The sequence below is a fragment of the Pinus tabuliformis genome, chromosome 7, assembly GCF_031772625.1.
Source record: "Pinus tabuliformis cultivar Carrire ecotype Pingquan chromosome 7, CPIR1, whole genome shotgun sequence".
NCBI lineage: Eukaryota > Viridiplantae > Streptophyta > Pinopsida > Pinales > Pinaceae > Pinus > Pinus tabuliformis.
The window spans coordinates 890024124-890042307 of NC_142293.1; positions in this window are offsets into that span (position 1 = coordinate 890024124).

Consider the following 18184-nt stretch of genomic DNA (forward strand, 5'->3'; position numbering starts at 1 on the left):
CAATGTGGTGGCTATGATTAGAGCAAATATTATTGATGCTATTTGTTATATTACCTTAAAAATTATTACAGAAAACATTTAGAACAGAGTAGAATTAGAACATAGTAGAACACTGGGTTGGCACTCATCCTTATATGCTTATTTAGTTTTTTTCCGGGTGAAAAGTAAATTGTTTTATTTATTGCTTTTTAGACTTACTATTTTTTTTTTTTTTAGGAAAGTGAGAAAAATATATCAAATTATTTAATAAAAGTGGTTCAAAATTTCAAAATCCATTTGCCATATTATATTTGTTGTTGTTTTAACGAATATTGTTTTTCCACTTGCCAAATTATTGTTGTTGTTTTAAAGGACATTGTTTTTTATTTTTATTTTTGAAGTGTTTTGAATTATTGTTACAATTTATAAATGTTTCTTGTTTTTTAAGGGTTTAAAGATGTGAGAAAAATTATAAAAAACACGGGGAGACAAGAAAAATTAAAGTCTACATTTGGAAGACTGATAGATTCTGTCCTATATTTATATAGTTGTTATCTATAAATTTTTTAATTAAGGTGGCCAAAATGATTAAAGATAATCACCATGGTTTTGATCAATATTGATAATACAATTTTTAAATGATTAAAGATAATCACCATGGTTTTGATCAATATTGATAATACAATTTTTTTTCATGTTGTACAATTTTTTTGAAGAGAAGCCATTCTAGATGTTGAGAAGAGTTATCTTTCATATAGGGCTTCCCTTTAACCTCCTATATATGTACATCGATTTTGATTTATTCTTCCAAAACGTACTCTTGCATCCTAATGAGTTCAAACATACATATTTCTTTTTTATTGACTTCTAACCATGCTCATATTGATTGGTATCTAAATCTAAAGACCAAGATTTGTGCATATCAATATTTTTTTTGTTATAACCTCACATCTAGATATTTTTATGGATATGGTTTAACGTCCAAATCTAGCTAAAAAACCAAATAGTAACATTGTGGTAGGCATATCACATCACTAGTCTATTAGTGATAAACAATGCTCAACAAAACAATTGTTGCATTTTGGGTTTTTGATATGACAAATTGTTCAATGTTACATTGACTACGTTAACACGATGCCTATCAAGTTGGAAGTGCAAGAATTGTATGAACTTCTAGGATCAAACTTAGCTGATTATCCTTTTCCTTAACTTAGTTTGAGATGGGCTTGGTGAATATTATTATCGTAGGAGCAAACTTTCCAATTTGCATTGATGATTGTTAGCAAGGTGAAGGAGACATCAAAAATACAAAAGTAGACATTGGGAAAGGTTTCTCCTACCTTTTCCTTACTAGTTTGGATATCAATATGAAATTTGCAGGACAACCAAGGATTAGAGGTACCTTGAGTTATGTATGAAAGTTAAATGCACTCATTGGATAAGCAAACAAACACAAAATTGAGTTATGCAAGTGAATTATCAATGAACAATATGATGAAAATAATTGATTCCATTAAATGAAGAGGGTACAAAATATCTATGAGAAGATATGTGAAAAGGGTTTAAAGAGTTTGTAAAACAAAATCCAATTACAATAAACTCCTTTGCCAACTATGCGTCAAAAAAGAATATAATGTCATATTTATAGCAATTTTAGAAGAACCTACATAGTTGGGAAAATTAGGCTAAGAATCATGGAAATTTTTATGTTTAGAAAGATATGGATGAAAAAGAGTATCTAGAAGCTTCCTTGCAAAATTTCGCCATGTGGAATTGATTGCTTCATGTTGGATTGCACGTTGAAGAACATGCTTGATCTCTATTGTAATGTGCTACACATGGATAAGTGCAGAAGACCCATGTTGTTGGACACGACACTAACAAGATGCTCCTTGTCATTGGTGCAGTGACTTTGTGTGTTAGTTGATGTTAAGTGCATTATTGATGCTCTATATCATTAGTGTAGAATGGTTTATTACTAGCAAACTTGAATTGAGTTGTTGGAGCTAAATTTCTAGTGTTGGTGTTGCCATAATACTTGATATGTGTAAGGGTTCATGCAATCATTAAAAATCACCAGTGAGAAAACACTTGCTAATGCTCATGTCACTCACATGATCCACTCTCCCCTTGGTTAACAATGCTCCCCATTGCATCTAGTAAGCTTTAGCACTAATTGAACTTGCTCCAAGGTGAACCATTTGGATTATGTGGGTGTTGTCCAACATTGATGTCTCTATATAATGGAAACATCTTGTTGCACCTTTGCTTAGTAAATCATGTTAGATCTCATCATTCCATTTTGATGCACTAGATATTGGATAAAGGTGTCTTTGGTTGCATAGTCAATGGTCCCTACAAAGTTGTGCTATATGGATGGTAGTAAGTATAGGTTGAAATTTAGATGTAAGCTTGAGTGAGGCATCATTAGCACCATCTTGTTTGAGAATGGTACAAGGTCAATAGTGCAAGGGCCTCAACATATGATACAATGCTTTGAAATTATCTTTGTTGATGTGAAGTTAGGCTCAATTGCTACCTAAAAGCTATGAGGAACTTGGTGTTTCTCATGTAAAAGCTTATACTACGTGTTTGCCTACTCTAAATTAACACTCGTTCATTGACTCAAAATTACAACCAATTTTACAAATTGAATTGATATATATATATATTTGGGGGGTGTGGGGTGGTTAAAATACCTTATTTTAGTTATTATAAAACATCTCTCACACACGCATATGTTTATTTGTGATTATATAGAAATATCTACATCATATAACACGTTATAATATCTCTCTATATGATGTGCTATATGTTATTGTATACACATATTTTATTCCTTGAAAGATACATCATACCATTCATGCTAATATATGTAGGTAATTGCATATCAAATTTCATATATTAACTTCTATAATATATTAACATATTAATTTCATAATATGTTTTCTCTAATATTTCTCCCTACCCTTTCCCTCATGAGGGTCAGAATTTAACCATGATATCAAATGTAATTGTAATAATTTTATAAGTTATATTAATGATATTTGATATATATTTTTATTTGTAATTATATATTATAAAGTTTTATAATAGTTTAATATGTTGTAAATAAAGATGAGGGATGAGTATGATGTACATATAGTAGAATGTTTGAAGTGATTATTTAATATTGTTTGCATTAATTTTATTAATAAAAGAGAAATTCAACTATATAAATAGAAGAAATATAAATAAAAGAAATGACAGTGAGTTGAAAATTAATAATTTTGTGTTAAATATATTTTCAAACAAATATGTTTGAAATGATTAAATATATATATATATATATATATATATATATATATATATATATTTTTTAATGTAGGACAAAAGTAATAAATGTTTTACATAAATTATAATGATTAATTTAAAATTAGATCATTATATTATTTGTCATCTAATTTTTTTAGAGTGCAAAAATTGGAGGAATCAACTTGCAAAGTTATTTTTATTGGCGGGTCCTAGTTTGGAAAATTTGGGTCAGAAACCTTCTAGATGTTGGAAATGTAAGTAATTTCGGTCTTCATAAGTGTCGTTGTACTCATTTCAATATGTATCTTATGTGAGAAACAAAAGAAGAAAAGAATAAAGTTATTATTGTAAAGCTTGAGTTTCATGCTCTTTACTGATGGTCTTCTAGGTAAAAGCATGTTCTTCGTGCTTATAGGGTTTGTTAGGTCATATGATTTATTACCATGAGTCAAAAGAGTCAACATCATGTTTATAAGACCCTTCTAAGCAAAATATATTTTGTAAACAAACTTATTTTGAGTCTAGAAAGCCTTGGAAACCTCCAAAATACAAGTCAGCACTGGAAGCTTCAAGTCAAGCTAAAGGAGGGAATTCAACCCCTTGGAAAGGCTATATAAACCTCATTTGGAACTCACTCATCAACAAGTTGATCTTCCAAGAAAAGGTTCTATCTAAGGATAAGAAAGGTAAGGGAGGTGAAGCAAGGCACTATAAGGCAAAAGAGGCAAAGAAATATTGTTTTTGGTCTCTATCTCTCTCACACGTGGGGGTTCTAAGGTTACGACAACTATAAAGAAGGCCGAAACTACAGGTCCGAGTTGCAGGAGGATAAGGTGCAATATTAAGTTGCTGGAAGGAGAAATATTCTGTCTTGATTTCATCGACATTTGGAGGAGTTGTCTTGATCTAAAAAGGATCTCCTGAAGAAACAAAATCAGGGTTTCTGTAGTAGCTATAGGGTCGAAGTTGCCATAACGAAGTTGCAAGGTTGAATCTATGGTTGAAGTTGCAACTAGAAGTTGGTTGAAGCAGGATTGAGATGTGATATTGGAAGGGTTGACTTGGTACTTGGAGGAGGACTTGGTATTGAGCTTGAGTCTTTGTTGTCTCATTTGAAGCATATTTTATAAGAAGATAAGAGTTCTTGGGTTTGCCCCTAGCTTGGAGCCTAATTTCTGTGTCCACTTTCTTTACTATTTTGCTCTTGATATTTCTTTGATGAATAAGATATAATAAATAAACATAAGAAGAATAATAAAGTTCACAAATAAATATTAAGGTTAAGGAAAATTGGAATTAATACTTGTCACCTTGAATTTTCCAACACTAGAGCCATCTTGAGGCATTAGACAATGTTGTTTGGGTCAAAATTTTCCGCTTTAGCATTGCCCTAAGACATTGATCTACACTCATAGACCTTTCCAATGGTGCAAAAATTGTGTCAATTAGAGCTCGTATGCAAAAATCATTCCTCCCGCAAGTTGACCAATGTTAAATTTGGAAACTAGGGCCAAACTCCACCTTGGACAACTCATATGATGGAGATGATATTTTTGTTGGATTCCTCTTTCCGAGAAGTGGAGGATTGATCTAAAGATCATTTCATTTTGACAAGTATAAATGGAATTATGAATTTATTTATTCTATGGACAGATTGTCAAGATCGACCAACAATCTAATGTAGGCTCAGAAGCCCAAAATTCACGTCTCTTCACCATCAACATTGCATATAAATAGGAGTAGCATCTACCTCATTTGGACATTCATCATCTCACACATCTCTCTCTCCCCTCATCTGATTGGGTCGTATGAATTGCAGGGCAACCTTCCTCTCCTCCACATGTGTGAAAGTTTGACTAGGGGTTTCTGATTTCTGCATTGACCAAGTTGCAGTAGGTTTGACCAGCATTGACCGAGCAATGTTTGACCTTGTTTGAATGTGATTTTTGTGGTATTATCTATGTTTGGGCAGGACACATTCTTTGGCACAAAAACCGAGATTTTTGGTGTTGTTTGACCAACATTGATTGCAACAAGTTTGATCACAGGTTTGATTGTGCGTTGACCAAGTTTGATTAATTTCTTTAGGACTATTTTGGGTTGATTTGGACTGTCTTTGGGAGGCCGAATTGACTGGGTTTGACTGAGTTGATTTGGATGAGTAATTTTGCTGATTTGACCAATGTTGACTTTCTAGTTAGGGCACCCTGTTGACTGCAGTTTGACTGTATTTGGGCAAGTGAATTTTGTATATTGCACTCTCTCTCTCTGCTGAACTTTTGAAGAATAATAAGAAGAATTGATCAAAGGGTTTCCCCACATTGGGGTTTTCCCCTAGCATTTGCCAAATATTATGTCCTTTTGTCTTGGCTTGTCTTCTATTTTTTATTTATGTTCTATTTGCATTTACTATCATGTTAATGTGATTGCTAATCTAGAAATTGATATTGGGCTAATAAGAAAAATTGAAGTAAATTTCTCTTAAGCATAGAACATACCATTGTTATCTAAATTTAACATGGTATCAAAGCTGAGGTGAAGACAAAGCCCAAGCAAGAGTAAAAAGAGTAATCACTGAGACTTGTTGGACAAGGACAAGATTCAATGGCCTCCGCATCTTACTTCAAGCCGAATGAAAAGCTCAATGATAAGTTTGATTATCATGCATGGAAGATGTCTCTTGATTTGACTTTGAAAGAGTAGGATGTTATGGACTATGTGCAGGGAAAGATCATTGAACCTCCTTCAAATGCACCGGCTGCCACTAAGTCGAAGTACAAGAAAGGTGAAGTCAAAGCTAAGAAGATCATCAAAGATTCTATTAACAAGCATTTGGTTGCATACATCTCCGATTTCAACACATCTAAGGCAATGTATGACGGATTGGTTGGCATGTTCAAAGTTACGAATGCAAACCAAGTCCTCTTTCTCAAAAACAAGTTGAAGGACATAAAGAAGGGGATAGGTGAAGATATCCAATCCTACTTCATGAGGATTACCAAGATAAAAAATGATCTTCTTTCAATTGGAGAAGTTATTGCTAATAGGGAGCTCACTCTCATTTCCCTTGGAGGTCTCCCTTGTGAATGACATGTGTTCAACACTACTCTCCTCAACAGTGACAAGATTCCAGGTTTTGATGAATTGATGACTAGATGTACTCAAGAAGAGACAAGGATGACAAAGAGAGACATGCTTTCAAATAGGAATGAACCCACTACATTCTACGCTCATGCTAAAAAGAAGAACAATGCAGGTTCAAAGAAGCAATGTCAAGGAAGACCGGGATTCAAAGATGGAAGGAAGGGAAGATGCTTCATTTGTAAGAGGTTTCTCCACTATGTTAGGGAGTGTCCTAATATAAGGGATACACCTTGGGATGATGACAACAACAACCACAACAATTTTAGGGGCAACAACAATAAAAGGAATGGAGTATTCACAACAAAGGAAAAAGGAATGCTCTTGCTACTCAACATGGAAATGTTCGACCTCCCAAAATATCAAGAAACTCCAGGTATGATGAGTCTAATGTTGTAGATAATAAGAAAAAATATTTTTATCTTATATTTTCCCTCTCTACTGCCTCTCCTTCGGATACCTTGGGAAATTGTTTAATTGATAGTGGTGCCTCAAGGCACTTTACTAGGTATAAGGAAGCTCTTTCAAATATGATAGAAAAAGATTCAAATTTGAAAATCATTCTTGGAGACAATTCCACCTATCCCGTGAAGCGAGTTGGGAATGTTACTCTTCAATTGAATCAAGGTAACACCATTCATCTACAAGAAGTACTATATATACCTGATCTAAAGAAGAACTTGGTATCTAACTCGGTGATGGAAGACAAAGGATTCAAGGTGGCATTCATTGATGTAAAGGTACGTGTTTGGAAAATAAATTTGAAAGAAGCATTTACTCTTTGATTTAGGGTTGATACCCTATATCAAGTTGGAGGAAGCCCATTGGGAGCTATGCCCTGTGACACATCTCTTCAATCCAAATTAAGGTACCAAAGGTTTTCTTATCTATATTACAAGGCTCTACCTGATGTGAGGAAGATGATGACAGGTATGCTTGAATTTAAAGTAGAACATGAAGATGTTTGTCAGGTATGTGCTGAAGGAAAACGTACAAGGGGACCATTCCCCTCAAGTGATAGCAAGACTATCAACATTTTTAAATTGGTTCATTCTGATCTATTTGGTATGTTGCCCATGACATCTTTGGGAGGATATTTATATTATGCTATCTTTGTGGACGAATTCTCTTGCAAAACTTGGATTTATTTCTTGAAGAAGAAGGACAAAGTGTTCACATGGTTCCGTTCTTTCAAAGCCTTGGTCGAAAATCAAACAGGGAAGAAGATTAAAATATTGAGGACCGATAATGGAACCGAATATGAATCAAATGAGTTCAATGACTATTATAGAGAAGCTGACATTGAGAGGGAGACTACTACTGGATATACTCCTAAGCAAAACGGTGTTGCTGAAAGGAAGAATCATTTATTATAGAAGCCACTCATGCCATGCTTCAAAGTTCCTATGGGCAAAAGCTGCCAATGCTACTGTGTATGTTCAAAATAGATGCCCTCATCAAGCATTGGACTCCAAAACTCCCGAAGAAGTTTTCACCGGTAAGAAACTTGATGTTTCTCACTTTATAATTTTTGGTAGCCCTATGTATTTTCATGTGCCGAAAGAAAAGAAAAGCAAATTGGATGCATCTGGGAAGAAAGGAACATTTGTGGGCTACAGTGAAACTTCTAAGGCATATAGAATCTATGTGTATGGGCAATGAGAAGTGGAAATAAGTCATGATGTCACCTTCGATGAAGATGCTACCCTTGGGAAGATTAATAACCTCCCTATTCCAAGGAAGGAAAAAGAAGAAAATACAAGAAAGTAGGGACATAGGATGAGCTAATGCCCGATGTTGAAGGATCAATGGATCCCATTGATCCACCTCCTCATGATCCCTCCTAAAAAAGGAGGCCCTCATGTCTTAGGTAAACTCTCGAAGATGCCAAGAATGATTTTGCTCTTAGGGAAACTTTTCATGAAGTAAGAAGCCAAATAGGCGCCAAGGGTACTTAGCTGCCATGAGCACCATTGTTCAATCTGAGCCTTGCACATTCGAAGAAGCTGTGAAGCACCAAGTTTGGAAGGATGCTATGAACAAAGACTATGAATCAATTATGAAGAATGATGTCTAGGATGTGGTCCCTAGACCCAAGGACAAAGATGTTGTCACCTCGAAATGGCTCTATAAGATCAAGCATGGAGCCGATGGAAGTGCTAGAAAGTTCAAGGCTAGGTTTGTTCCTCGAGGCTTCTCTCAAAAGGATGGTGTGGAATATGATGAGATATTTGCACCAGTTTCCCGATATACCACCATCCATTTGATTATAGCCCTTGTTTCCTCGCAAGGATGTAACCTACACCAGATGGATGTCAAAACCACCTTCTTGCATGGTTCAATTAAGGAGGAAGTCTATGTAGAACAACCCGAGGGGTTTGAAGTTCAAGATTGTAAGACACATGTATGCTGGTTGAAGAAAGCCATCTATGGGTTGAAGCAAGCTCCCCAGGCTTGGTATGAGAGGATCGACAACTATATGATGAAGTTGGGTTTTACAAGAAATGAAGCTGATCCGAACCTTTACTTTAAGGTTGAGAATGATAGACCTCTCATCTTGGTACTTTATGTGGACGATCTCTTTTTGACAGGTGTAGACCCTCTCATTCATCAATGCAAGTGGGAGTTGGATTCCAAGTTCGAGATGAAGGACCTAGGACTGATGCATTATGTCCTAGGGTTGAAGGTCTAAAAAAAGCCAGGTGAGATTTTCCTTTCTCAAGGAAAATACATTGTGAAGCTACTTGAAAGATTTGGGATGGTGGATTGCAAGTCCGTGATTACTTCGATGGAAATTAACTTCAAAAATTTATGCTGAAGTGCTGCTGATCCTGATTTGGGAAATCCTTTTGAGTATCATCAACTCGTGGGGGCCCTGATGTTCTTGGTGAACTCTCGTCTGGACAAATGTTTTGCAGTGAATACATCGAGTCAATTCATGGTCGAGCCTCATCACATACATTAGATTGCTGCTAAGAATCTTCTGAGATATCTTTAGGGCACAATCACCTATGGACTGAGATACACTACCGGGAATGTGAGGCTACATGGCTATTTTGATGCTGACTGGGCTGGAAGTGTGGTGGATCGTAAAAGTAAATCGAGATGTTTCTTCTCACTAGTTTCTGCTTCGATATCTTGGATGAGCAGGAAGCAAAAATCAGTGGATTTGAGCACTGCCGAGGTTGAATATATTGCTGCTAGTATGGCCTCCTGTGAAGCTGTTTGGTTGAGGAAGCTCTATTGTGAGTTGTTTGGACATGTGCTGGATATCACCGTGATCTTCTGCGACAATCAAAGTGGAATTCATCTTTATGAGAATCCCGTGTTTGATGACCGCTCCAGGACTCATGGGAAGTACCTTTCATCTGGCCAATGAGTTGGGAAATGAGGATAGGGACCATAGTACTACCGATGGACATATGATGTACTACTATACTCCCTATGCTATGGAGACCGACTTTAGGTTAGTGGAGAGTGGTATGATACACTCTCGATCATTTATTATTCATAGTTCAACAGAACAGAGCAGGGATGACAAGGATGGTACATATTGTCAAATGGTTTGGCAGGTGGAGTTTTCCCTAGTTGAGAGGGAGTGTTAAATTTGGAAACTAGGGCCAAATTCCACCTTGGATAGCTCATATGAAAGAGATGATATTTTTGTTGGATTCCTCTTTCCGAGAGGTGTAGGATTGATCTAAAGATCATCTCATTCTGACAAGTATAAATGGAATTATGAATTTATTTTTTCTATGGACAAATTGTTAAGGTCAACCAACAATCTAATGTAGCCTTAGAAGCCCAAAAGTAATGTCTCTTCACCCTCAACGTTGCATATAAATATAAGGAGCATCTACCTCATTTGTACATTCATCATCTCACACATATCTCTCTCTCTCTCCTCATCTGATTGGGTTGTACGAATTGCAGGGAAACCTTCTTCTCCTCCACACGTGCGAAAGTTTGATTAGGGTTTTTTGATTTATGTGTTGGCCAAGTTGCAGTAGGATTGACTAGCGTTGACCACACAACATTTGACCTTGTTTGACTTCAATTTTTGTGCGATTATCTTTGTTTGGGCAAGCCACATTCTTTGGCACAAAAATCGAGATTTTCTGTGCTGTTTGACCAGCGTTAACCGCAACAAGTTTGACCGTAGGTTTGACTATGCATTGACCAAGTTTGACCGATTTATTTATGACTATTTTGGGCTGATTTGGACTTTATTTGGGAGGTTAAATTGACTGGGTTTGATCGAGCTAATTTGGAGGAGTAATTCTGTTGATTTGACCAACGTTGACTTTCTGGTTAGGGCATCCTGTTGACTACAGTTTGACTGGAAAAATTTGTCTGTATTTGGGCAAGTGAATTTTGTATATTGTACTCTCTCTCTCTCTGTGCTGAAATTTTGAAGAATAATAAGAAGAATTGATCAAAGGGTTTCCCCATATTGAGGTTTTTCCCTGGCATCCGCCAAATATTGTGTCCTCTTGTCTTGGCTTGTCTTATGCTTTTTATTTATGTTCTATCTACATTTACTATCATGTTAATGTGATTGTTAATATGAAAAATGATATTGGGCTAATAAGAAAAATTGAAGTAAATTGCTCTTAAGCATAGAACATACCATTGTTATCTAAAATTAATGACCTACCATGTTGATCACCATGGTATGAGTGGATGCCATATCATCCCCTGTTACTCATGTATATGGGGTTAACCACATGCAGATTTTGAGGAATAATCGTAAAAGTTTAAACGTATAATTATAGTTGAAGGTTAAGGGAGTCAAAGATAACCTTTAATTCACTGTGAGGTTATGTTAAATACCCGACCACTAGGAGGAGTAGGGGTTCCATTCTCTGCTATTGTATTTTGTTCCATGGTTTAGTAAAGCAATTGGGAGTGGGAAATTTGAGAGTAAAATAGATGGAGTTAAGACTTTGTAGTAACCATAAAGTCCGTAGGTCCTACTAACTCCATAAAGAATATCTCTTTCTTTGTACTTGCACATTTTCATCCTAGAGAAAAGAAAGCGTAACAACCTCACCTTCTAGCTGGGTTTTCTCTCGTAAGAGTTTCTTGGGGAAATTTGTTTTCTATTATGGATTGTGCGTGCATTTATTTATGTTCTATATTTCTCATAGTTCAACTAATTTATTCATTTGATCATAAAAACATAAAATAAATAATTTGAGATCTAAAAAGAATTAACATTCACAGTAAATATTTCAGTGGTTTATTAGATCTGTTGTGATGAATTGTTTTGGTGGAATATCCATTACAGTTTATAGATCAATGATCAATTGATTAGAAGGATGAATGAATATAATGATCTTAACTCATTCATCTCCTTGCATATATAGAAATTAAAATTAATGAGAAATGTACGAAATAAAGCGTATTTCATTTTAGTGGTTGAAACAAGTGAAATATGTTGCCTCTGTATCGTCAGTATTTCCATTATAACTACCTTGAAATATATTTTTGTTAGAAAATATGAGTGAACATTATTGCACACAAAATTGTGCTTATCACTCTACATTAATCAAATAATGTAATTGTACAAATATACATATACAAATGTTGTCTCAATGTAGACTTACTATTTTGGTCACAATCTACTAGTTGAGCAAATATCTCAACCACACACCAATCTAGGAAGCTAACTAGTTGGAGAGAACCTCTCAAAATTAACTAGATCTAAATACCTCCTATAGACTAAGATAGACTCTCTACATATAGATAATCTCTATCTAATAATTACCACTAATCAAAATAACCAATAATGATCACACATATAAGACAAGTACAAGTTACATACTCCAACACTTCCCCTTAACGACTACTTGTCATAATCTCAATAAAGTGAGGTCTTAATATCGATTGGTTGAGGTATTCACCTACATCTTCTTTGTAGTACACGCTCCATTGAATAACCTACTAATCAACACATACTACCTCTGGTCAATCCTGATATTTTTCTTGTACCTTGATCATGTGGACATCACCAAAATGTTGATGTTGATATAAAGAAAAAACTATCCACTGGAATGCATGGGTACTTAACCGCTGCAATTTTTAGTTTAATAGGATGTCCCTTCGCCTACATGGTTCATTCAACTTCTTGATGAAGTCCTCCTGAATGTAAAACTTCACCTCCTAGAGTCTACAACTAATAAAATGGCCAGCTCATAGAGCATCTAGCCAACACATGACCCACTTCTAGTGTTAAAGAACTCACTAATAGAGGTTACTGCATTATACTAGACAAGTTATCCAAGTCATCATGGACACATGGCAAAGTGTATGCATTCCTATCCAGGTCTTATAACAATATTCCCTAAACATGTTACATAGATCAAGTACATACATATACACTCCATTTAATGGAGATACCAAATATAACCTTAAAACTTTCAAGGACCACTACATCAAATAAAATATATGACATATAAACTTGATTACAAATACTATATGTGGATCATATTATAATATGGTCATGAATATACTATTATTTGTACAATTTTACCTACATTGTCCACTACCATCCAACCTCTGCTGCTCCCACAACCAATATCCTTTGTTTCCATAATTATTTCATAGGAATCTTCTTTCCTTGGACCAATCTAAAGAACTCTTTGTTGTATCCAGGACCTCTCTATCCTCCCCGCTACAATCCCACCATTTCTCTTCAAAACATTCATCCCACAATCAATCTTGGTTTCTTAAGCGAGAACAATGCAAATCACCTCCACCTCAGAAAGTATCCATGCTCCTCCATTCACATGTAGAACTATTCTCTCAAACACGTAACAATTGGGAACTAACTGTACCACTCATACCTCAATTGGCTAGGAACTTGTTGCACTTCAGGGCCTAACACAATTTTAAGTTTAAAGATCAAGAAACAAGCCATCCCATGGACATACTTCCATCTAGTGAGATGCATATGCGCCATTCATTGTACTTGTCGATTATCTAGGAAAATAGATTGGATACAGGATGTATCCATCTAAATCTTACATTCTCTGCACCTGCCAATGAGGCCTTATAGTACACCATTTGAGAAACAATTCATGGAGAAAAACATATAGCCATAACTCCCTTCTAGCTATAATACTTCTTACTATGCAAACCTAGGAATGACATGTATGTTGCAAAAAGTATTGCAGCATTAAAAAACACTAGCATGAGATAGATGGCCAATGATTGGAATACCATATTCCTTCTCTCCAATTGTTCACATCATGGGCATCTTTGTATTTATCTTCCACATCTTTGTTCAATCTTTGATCTCCATACTTTCTTGTCAATTGTTACAATTACGAATTCTAACAAAAGAATTTCACTAGGAAATTGTTAGAGTAGCCAATTCTAACAATAACACACTCACGTATTGAGTTGACTAGGCTCAATATGTGAATTTTACAAATTCCAAGAAAATCCAAGGATTCAAATTCAAATACCACACCCATTTCCCATTAAAAAATGTGTACACATGATCTATAGGTTTTAAACCTGTACATAAATTACCTGCATACGAATTCTAAAAATAGAAAATAAATAATGGCGAGAACATAAAACACATATACACAAAGATTTTCCCTTGGATCCCAAAACCGGGTCTACCAGATTGATTTTTCATTATATTCCTTTCAATGTTAAAGTATATATATATATATATATATATATATATATATATATATATATATATATATATATATATATATATATATATATATATATACATGCCGAAGCATCCATAAACCTTGGATTAGAACATAACCATAGTTCCCTTGACTGGATCTACAAAATACCATGGATAGAAAACTATCATGCCCAAAACCATGTGCGAAATCTATGCACAAAACCATAGGTAGGTCCGCCCTTCTAATATAGGGTCCAATTTTTTTTTCCTGAGGCACTACCCCAGACCTTGTGCAGGGGGGCTACTTCCCCCCCTGTGACCCCCATCGCTGTGCTCGACACAATGAAGGGGGAGCTATCCGCCCACCCTCTAACCCCCCAACTTCACGCATAGGGCTAGTCATGGAAATAATATAACACACACCCAACATTCTCCCACTTGTTGTTTTCTTTTCCACTCAAGGGGTCACATGAGAGCTTAGTCATTGGTCCAACCCTGAAATGCCCATTGTTTCTCTACACCGAGAGAAATTCTTAGTGCTCATAGACTTTGTCAATGCATCTACAATATTCTTCAAAGTGTCCACCTTTACTAGCAACACCTTTTTGTCCTCGACCATATCCCTTACAAAGTGATGCTGAACATCAATGTGCTTTGTCTTTGAATGATAAGCATGGTTCTTTGCCAAGAAAATTGCACTTTGGCTGTCACAATCTATCCTTATAGCTCGTTGTACTAACCCCACACTTAAACACAATCTTTGCAACCAAAATGCTTCCTTGCTTGCATAAGTGGTTGCCAAGTATTTTGCTTCTGTAATTAAAAGTGCCACTACAAAATCTCTCTTACTCGTCCAAGTGACTGCACCTCCAAATAGGTTAAACACATGCCCACTTGTATATTTTCTCTGATCCAGATCTCCAGCCCAGTCTGCATCAACAAAGCCACGAATGTCCAAAACTCTGTCCAATCTTGGTCTTCCTTGGTAGCACAAACCATAATCACTAGTGCCACACAAATACCTGAAAACCCGCCTCACTGCTATCCAATGATCCTTCCCTGGTTTTGACATAAACCTGCTCAATAATCCCACTGCATGTGCAATGCATGGTCTAGTATAGACCATTGCATACATCAGGCTATCAACTACACTTGTGTATGGAACACGGGACATGTCCTCTTCCTCTTCTTTTGTCTTGGGACACTGTTAAAAAGATAAATTTACACCTACATGAATAGGAACCTTCACCGGTTTACTATCCTTCATATTAAACCTATGCAGTATTGTCCCAAAATACTTCCTCTAGTTTAACCAGAGCTTCCTCTTTCCCCGATATCATTAATTTCCATGACCAAAATATAGTTTGCAACACCAAGATCTTTCATGTCGAATTTGGAGGAAAATTGGGTCTTCAAATCCTGGATAACTTCTTTGTTATTTCCAATCAACAACATGTCATCCACATACACGACCAAATAAATAACACAGTCACCAATTAATTTAAAATACACATAATTATCTGCTTTGCTTCTAGTGAAGCCAAGTCCCCGAATAAATGTATCAAATTTATGATACCACATCCTTGGTGATTGTTTTAACCCATGCAAAGACATTTTTAACGTGCATTCAATTTCTTTCTTACCCTTCACTGCAAAGCCTTCAAGTTGTTTCATGTAGATCTCTTCTTCCAGATCCCTGTGAAGAAATGATGTTTTCACATCCATCTATTCTACCTCAAAATCAAAAGCAACAACAACATATACAAGTAATCTAATAGAATCTACCTTGGCAATAGGAGAAAAAATATCACCAAAATCAATTCCTGACACCTGGGAATAACCTTTTTCTACCAACCGAACTTTGTATTTCTCCACCTTGCCTTTTGCATTCATCTTCTTCTTAAACACCCATTTGCTTCCAATGTGTTTCCTTGCAGAAATTTTAAACTTCCAATAGAGAGTGAACCACTAGGATGCATGTGTATTCCAAAAGATAGGCAAGTCAGTTACATAGATAGGCAAGTTAGTTAGAGATCAATGAGGATAATGTTTTGTACATCGTTGAGAACATCAACGATGCAGGTAAATTTAGAAATACCCAAGTGAAATGTTTTCGAAGTCAGAGTTTTGTTAAATTTAGAAATACCCGAGTAAAATGTTTTTGAACAGAGTTTCGTCAGCTATTTGAGCATTGGGGTGTGCCTGAATTGATGTGGAGCAGAAAGGTTAATGTCAAACAATTGATCTCTTTCCTCACTATTAGATTCTAGGACATTTCCAGAATCTGCAATTCACTCCTGACTATCCGGTTTTTGGATATTTTTGGAATTTCCAAGGATGTTTTTGGAAATTTCCAGAATTTGCAATTCATTCCTGATTATCAAATTCTTGGATATTTTCAGAATTTCCAATGATGTCTTTGGGACATTTTATATTTGGATTGCAGATTTTTAAAATATCTGGGAATCTGGAAAGCAACCAGGTAAATCTTTGCACTTTGATGTTGAGAGACATACTATTTTGATTTCCGGGTTGTTCATCCTAGATGTTTTTAGAATCTGCAATTCAAAATGTAAATTGTTTGACTTCTCTGGGATATTTCCAGAATCTGCAATTCAAAATGTAAATTGTTTTACTTTGCTGCTGTCCATCCTAGATGTTAGCAGAATCTGCAATCCAAAACATAAATTGTTTAGCTTGGTTGCTGTCCATTCTGGATGTTCACAGAATCTGTAGTGCAAAACATAAATTGTTTGACTTTGCTGCTGTCCACCCTAGATGTTCCCTGAATTTGCAATTCAAAACTTTTGGGTGTCGTCTCATGACCCCAAAATTTTGTCCACACCATGAATTTCTGGAAAAAATCTTGTGAGAAAATTTTGGGGAAATCTGTGGGAGTGTTTAAATCGTTGTTTTGATGGCGGAAATGGATTGGCACCATAAAAAAAAGGCTTGGACATAGGCTGCTAAATATTGCACTGATATAACAATTATGATGATTGATGTTTGCATTGTTTGCAAGTTTAAAGAAATAAACTAATACCTCTTTGGCCAAGTGGGCATAATATAATGCGACTGACATGCTGACACATTGCTCTACTACTAAGTTACATGCCCCCTTCAGGAATGACACCCTTAATGGTTCAATTGAAGATAGGGATTGCTACCTCTAACCCTTGTTTTGCAAACCAATTTTTGGCTCCTGTTTCCTAGCTGCATTGAGCCTACCCGATCTAATACTGGACTAGGAGTTGAACCCAAAATTTGGCCTTCACCAATGGCCTACTTTGCCACTAAGATACATGCCCCTTTCATGGTAGGCAATGGCACCTTAAAGATTCAATATAAAGGTGTGAATTCATTTTTGTTTTTGGGTTCCTGTAGTGGCCAATCTAGGGTGCTAGATTAGACTAGATTTATTATCAACCAGGGTCAGTAAACTTCGAGGCATGCGTCTACAGTCTATAGACATAAAGGATTCCTAAATAAGTGTTTATTGTGATAGGTTGCAGTAATTCTTTACAGAAGGTTAACATATGTTTCCTCTCACCTTAACACTCAGATCACCTAACTTATCTAACTGTCCTAAGGATACAGCGTATTACTAGACTGAGATTTTAATCCCCTTACAAGGATGCTATGCACAAAAGCTCTGTCTAGTTAACACTTGAGCATTCATGAAAAATCAAAAGCACACTAAAATTTAAATGCATGAAAAACAGAGTCTATGGAGATGCTTCAAAATATAACGATGGATCAAATCTCTTACAAGATATGGTTCAATGATCTTAACGATGAAATCTTCAAGCTATCACCATAAATACCATTTGTGAGAATTTCTAATCAAATCGACAAAATCATAAGCATGGAAATAACATTAAACACTATGCGTTCTATTCAAATTCAAAAACTGCTAAGGAAATGAAATTAACAGTATACCAATCCACGCAGGGCCCGTCCACGTTTCAATGGTACACTGAAGTAAACTCAAGCAACGAGAGGATTAATGCATAAACACTGCTGAAGTAAAACCGTGACTATATTCAAATGCTGTAGATTGCAATCACATACAAAAGTTCTGTTCTCAAACGATGCACAAAGATAATAATCATAACC